This window comes from Mus caroli, chromosome 7 (assembly GCF_900094665.2).
Source record: "Mus caroli chromosome 7, CAROLI_EIJ_v1.1, whole genome shotgun sequence".
In the NCBI taxonomy this organism is placed as follows: domain Eukaryota; kingdom Metazoa; phylum Chordata; class Mammalia; order Rodentia; family Muridae; genus Mus; species Mus caroli.
The window spans coordinates 132,535,029-132,541,299 of NC_034576.1; the positions used below are offsets into that span (position 1 = coordinate 132,535,029).

Genomic DNA, 6,271 nt, shown 5'->3' on the forward strand with positions numbered 1-6,271 from the left:
CTGTGTAGTCGTGGCTGTCCTGGAACTCACTCTGTAGCCCAGGCTGGCCTCGAACTCAGAAATCCGCCTGCCACTGCCTCCCGAGTGCTGGGATTAAAGGCGTGCGCCACCACGCCCGGCGGTTCCTTCTTTAAACTTCAATCAAAATCACAAATGTTCGTTCACCATGGGTAGACAGAAGCTAAACACACGCAACAGAGTTCCACTTGCTGGCAGAGAAGGGCCCCTGCTACCTGCTGGCAGAGAGAGAAGGGCCCCTGCTACCTGCTGGCAGAGAGAGAAGGGCCCCTGCTACCTGCTGGCAGAGAGAGAAGGGCCCCTACTACCTGCTGGCAGAGAGAGAGAAGGGCCCCTGCTACCTGCTGGCTGAGAGAGAAGGGCCCCTGCTACCTGCTGGCAGAGAGAGAAGGGCCCCTGCTACCTGCTGGCTGAGAGAGAAGGGCCCCTGCTACCTAAAAGCAGGTCCCAAATCACTCCCAATGGGAGCTCATCCCAGTATAATTATAATTCTCCCAATCCCAGTATAATTAAATTCTTTTCTTCTAGATTGGCCTGGGCTAAGAGTTCTAAAGATCCTCGGATTGCAGTAGGCTCCTGTTCCCCACTAGAAAAGAAAATTAAGGTGAGGAAATATATTTGGCATGCACTTTGGGTCCTGTAATGAGATCATATAAAGTTTATTGGAGGTAAAGGAGGCCCAAGCATCTCAAGGAAGAAAGTCGATCCTCGCTTGGGCTTTAATTCCGTATTTGGTTCTCTGAGCAGTGCTGGCTGGCCAGCCTCAAACAGAACAGATACTATTTGTACTCTCATAGGACTTGTTCTAGTAAGAGATGATGCTAAAGAAACGGACTCCACAAACTGTGATGTCACAACAGGACTGGGTTTTCTATGAAGACTGTGGAAGGTTGGAGGAGACAGTATGACAGCCCAGATTGTAAAAGTTGTAAAAGTGCTTAGCATAGAGCTCCTGATGTGTGTTTTGGAAGAGTGTACTCACGTGGGAAAGAGAGACTCTTAGGGAACAGAATTCAGTGTGGCTGAAGCCTAATGAACATACAGTGAGCTGAAAACATGGTTTGAGAGTTAATGAGAGGCTGTGGACACCACACTGAGATTTGAGGTTCTCTCCTGAATGGAGCAGCCAGGGTTTACACAAGCAAGTATCATGCTCAGATGTAGGTAATAAAAAGATCACACTGGCTACAGTGTGGGCTTGGGGAAGCTGGGACAAAAGTGGTGGAGGCAGGGGGATGAAAGGAAATGACAGTGACAGGACTGAACTGGTGGGGACTGGAGAAAGAAGCAAGTGGAGATGTCAAATACAGTGACCAGGTCTGAACCCGAGAGGCTCCTGAGAGCAGGCCCCGGCCTTACAAGTTTGATTCAGGCTGACTGCGGCTTAAAACCAGTAGCTGTGCCATGGAGGAGCACCCGTTAGTCAGCATCCACACGAGAAAGGCTAAATGCGATGGTGGTAAGGACAGACAGACAGAGGGGGTAGTCACAAGGTAGGAAAAGGGCAAGGATATTCAGCCAGTGAGGTAGCAGAAGGGTAAAAGCCAAGAATGTGAAGTAAGGAAGTCTCTTTTATTGGCGAGCATTTGTGCTGAGGTGTCTTAATATGCGCATTCAGGTGACCCAGTAAGTAGTTTTGACGACACAGAAATGAAATCTATGAAACTCATTAAGCAACAGATGAAGAATTCACCTTTGATAGACAGTAATGGCTCCAGTGTAAAAGCAAGAAGGCAGAGCCTGGGTAGATGGGTAGTGGCTCTGACGGTGGGAAAGGGGGTGTGCTTCCATTACTCAGGGAAGTCTAAATCAGAGTCCTCACCTAAGAGGGAATATGGTTTGGGGGTGGGGGGTGTAGGAGTGCCAGGCAGAGGTGATAGCCCATTGACAGCTGTACTGTGGAACTAGAATAAAGAATATCCAACTTAAAAAGTTCTGATTACTCCCTCTGACAAGTGTTTAGGTGGCACCCATTCTTCAGGAGTGAGAAAACTGTTAGTCCAAAAGTTCCAACAGGAGAGTGAAACAGTTGATAAACTTAAGACCGTGTCTCCTGACTTCCGGTTTGCTCAAGCAGATGCCTACTACCATCAACAGCAACAGGAAATGATCAGAGAATCATGGGATTATAAACCAGAGGCAGAATGGGACGCTAACCCAGAGGAAGAGATGAAGCCAAAATGCAAAAAACCAGAAAACGGTAAAAAATGGGACTATCTAGTACCTGAGAGGGAGATGAATCACATAGAGAAACATATCCACAGAGCTGAGCGGGCTAGAGGCCTGAGGGACCACAAATACCGACTCATCCCTCAGAACCTCTCATGTGAAATGCTTTCCCCAAAGCCAGAGGATGAGAAGAAAAAACCTATCCCGAGGCCACATAAAACTGTACCCAAAAAGCCGAAAATGGCCTGGGCAAAGGAGCAGATGAAGCAACATAAAGACCGGATGATGAGAGCAAGAGAGCTCACCGAGCAGAGACAGGACCAAAGGAAGACTCCAAAGTTCACCAGCCATGGCCACCCTCGCTTAAAATCCAAAGCGAAGAAAAAGGAAGAGAAAGAGTTTGAAAAAGTCAAAGCCTATCCCATCTTCCAGCCTTCCAAAGAAAACCTGATAGAAGTGATGGTTCTCATGGAAAAGTCGAAATCAGAAACCGTGCAAAAACCGCTCCAAAGAGGACTCCTGTGTATGCCACCGTTTTTGAAAAGCCAACTTGAAAAAAATAAAAAGCTTAAGCCATTTCCTTGATTATTGTGATTTCTTAGATGAGCATATTTCATAGTAATTAGTACAATGAACTCCTAGAAACCAGACATTGAAGCGAGTGGGGGTGGGGGAATGGCAGCTCTAGACACACATTCCTGGTGTTGTACAGAGTCTGGTGGTGCTGAGACCTCAAGCCGTATGGTTCCATTTTTATAGTCATCTCTGGGCTAGGAATCAGAAACTTGAATGAAGACAGAGTGACAGCTTATGGGTAAGGTTGGGGGAGAAGGGTCTGTAGTATTTTTTGGTGATGGTTGCATGTCCCACTAATTGATTTGAAGACACCATATCATTCCCTAATTGAGTTGGATTCTGTGTATACGCTCAACCAAGCTGTTTTGACAGAAAAAGAAAGGATTGCTAGTGTCGAGAGAACAAAGTCTACACTTCGTTCAAAACCCTGAAGGCAGAGCAGGGGAGACGTCTCAGCAGGCAAAAGTGCTTGTTACCCAGGGCTTGAGTTCAGATGCCCAGAATTCATGTAAAGGTCAGACATAGGTGCACACATCTGTAATCCCAGTACTCTGACCGCTAGACAGAAAGAAGGTGGAAATTAAAGCCCCAGAAACCTTATGAGCAGTAAGTAGTACACGGTGCAGCAGCAAACAAAAGGGGGCAGGAGAGGCCTGGGACCCAAAGCTACCCTGGAACCACTAGATGTGCACTGTGGTATGCATGTATCCAAACACAGACCTGCCTATGTGCGTGCACACATATCACATATACACATACACAAAACACATATCACATACACACACATGTGTGTAAGATATGTGTGTAAGAAAATCTTGAAGGCGTTGTCATCACTAAGAAATTGGCAAGTGGTTTGGATAGACTAATGGATACTAAATAGGTGTCTGAGCAGTAGTCTGTGCAAGACGGACAAAAAGACCACAAGGGTAGTACTGATTGGTTAAGGATGGGGGAGGGGGAGGGGCACATTTTAAAATTGAAAAATCCTGTGAAATATGGCAAAAATGTTGGTACAAAAATCTTAAGATTTGTGAAATAGTTTTTAGTATATGTTCTTAAATGGCCCATGAGCTGACCAATAATCAGTTAACATAGATCCAGTCTCTTGAAGTTTAGGCACATAAAAGGTTTTGGGATTATTCCCAATATATATGCATTATCATATAAAGCACCAGAATCAAACAGTGGGAGGGAACCAGGGAGGGGCAGACATCAGTCAAGTATGTAGAGATGGCTCAGCGGGTAAGAGCACTGACTGCTCTTCCAGAGGTCCTGAGTTCACTTCTCAGCAACCACATGGTGGCTCACAACCATCTGTAATGGGGTCTGATGCCCTCTTCTGGTGCATCTGAAGACAGCTACAGTGTACTCACATACAGAAAATCAATAATTCTTAAAAAAAAAAAAAAAAAGAAAAAAAAGAATGTAGATTAAAAGTATAAAAGTTCACATCAAATACACAACATTATCCATTAGAGCTCATTTGGAAAGGAATTGGTAATAGTGGCATACCACAGACTCAGGAAAGGAGGGACTCCTCTGCCAGGGTTCGCCAGCAGATTAGATTTCCAAGGAAATCTAATAGAATTTCTTACTAAATTCTTTCTTCTTTTTTTTTTTTTTTTTTTTTTTTTTTTTGGTTTTTTTGAGACAGGGTTTCTCTGTGTAGCCCTGGCTGTCCTGGAACTCATTCTGTAGATCAGGCTGGCCTCGAACTCAGAAATCCGCCTGCCTCTGCCTCCCAAGTGCTGGGATTAAAGGCATGCGGCACCACTGCCCGGCTCTTACTAAATTCTTATGTATTACTTGTGTGGGCAGATCATGCGGAGTGAGCACAATCACACAGCACACAGGTGGAGGCCAGAGCTGTAGAACTGATTCTCCCTTCCACTTTAATGTGGGCATGAAACATTCACTCACCGAGCCATCTCTCTAGCCACCAGGTGATTCTTACTTAAAGAAGACAGCCTGATGAAAATCATAGACTCTCTTTTAAGAGAGAAGTATGGGGAAGGGTGGCCCCCAGACAAAGTAGAAGGGATGACGGTTAAAGCAACCTCCTGGGAGACAGGAAGAACTTCAATCCAGAGCCTTCTGCTGAAAGAGGACCTGAAATAGGAGGGAAAGTCTTAAAGCAGAAAGCTCGGGAGAAGGAACCCAGAAACCATCAAGAGCCGACTAGAAAGCCCAACGTGGATGAGCGGGGCAGAGGAACGTGCAGCAGGATGGACTGACACTTGGTGCTGCTAGGGGCATAGCCCAGCCTGACTTGCCAGACGATGTAATAGCTCCTTGGGTGTAAAGCATAGGCCAAGCCACACCAAAAATATTTAACCATTTTTAACCTACAAAAGGAAAAAAAAAAAAATTTCATCTGGGACAACCTATCTGTTGGCTTGGCCAGCTAACTTTACAACTAAAGAGACATAAAAAGCACTATGTTATCTAGCAGGCACTAACATCCTATGTAAAACCTTCATTGGGACAGGACTAGAAAAAAGAGGCCCCCACTCCTAACACACACTCCCAGAGACAAGAAAGACAATTACTGTGTGACTATGGCAGTGGATTTCCTTTAATCAAAGACAACCATGACAAATCCAACAACTATCAAAAGCTACATTTTACCAAAAACAAATCTTCATCTTTAAAAACATTTAATCATACATATATACAATACATGCTGCTGCCCTTTCAGGATTTCACTATTGCCTTCAGGCCTAAAAAAAAAAAATAAAAAGAGAGGGAAGACAGCTGGTTATTAGCTGATAAACCAAAGCTCACAGTATACACATAAATGCAGTCTAGTGACCAGCCCCTTGTCACCGAGTAGGACCAGGTTAAAAGGCTGCACTCCTCACAGAGTTAGTTCTCTTCCCCTCAAGATGCTCTGACAGAGGTAAGCTCTCTTGGAACAAAAGTTCAGTCAACTGAAATACACACTGAATTTATATAAAGTACTTTAAAAGCTCAATTTAATTCTCAAAATTAGAAAAAGGATGAAGCTAAAGTGATTAGTTATTTTATAAACAGACTTACAGATAAAGAAAAGGTGTAAATCGAATTAACCCCACAAGGTTTTAAAATCAAGGGGCAGGGTCAACAGATTCAAGGTCGATCCCACCCATGGCTGTCTTCAGGACAGAATAACAATTCGTCGTTACTAAGATTTCTTTCTAGAAATGTCCCCCTTTGTAAAAATGGAAGGGTTTTCTTTTTTTTTCATAGCATAATTCATTTCCGAAATGTGCATTTACTAGTATTCCCCTGAGGGAATCCTACTGCCGCCTTCCTTTTCTGCTACGTGCCATCACAACACTGGAGAAGTCTCCGTACTTCATGTACTCATTAGTGAAAACAACCCCACAAACAATTCCCCTGCACTGCTCTTTCATCTACAGAGCTCAAGAACATCACGGTCAGCCGGGCGTGGTGGCGCACGCCTTTAATCCCAGCACTCGGGAGGCAGAGGCAGGCGGATTTCTGAGTTCGAGGCCAGCCTGGTCTA

At 44.8% G+C, this 6,271-nt stretch overlaps 1 protein-coding gene and 1 long non-coding RNA gene across 2 annotated transcripts in view; one reads left to right on the top strand and one right to left on the bottom strand.

The window, feature by feature from the left end:
* The window catches only part of LOC110298073, a 12,042-nt gene extending 9,735 nt beyond the window's left edge, over positions 1 to 2,307 (top strand). Inside the window, exons 2-3 of the long non-coding RNA XR_003837113.1 lie at positions 547 to 622; positions 2,096 to 2,307. This is a non-coding gene — a long non-coding RNA (uncharacterized LOC110298073). The remainder of the gene's footprint in view (positions 1 to 546; positions 623 to 2,095) is intronic.
* Positions 2,308 to 5,314: 3,007 nt separating this feature from the next.
* Nsmce4a (NSE4 homolog A, SMC5-SMC6 complex component) overlaps positions 5,315 to 6,271 on the bottom strand; it is a 14,929-nt gene continuing 13,972 nt past the window's right edge. Inside the window, exon 11 of the mRNA XM_021167158.2 lies at positions 5,315 to 5,483. The gene's annotated coding sequence lies outside the window, so the exon portion shown is untranslated. The remainder of the gene's footprint in view (positions 5,484 to 6,271) is intronic.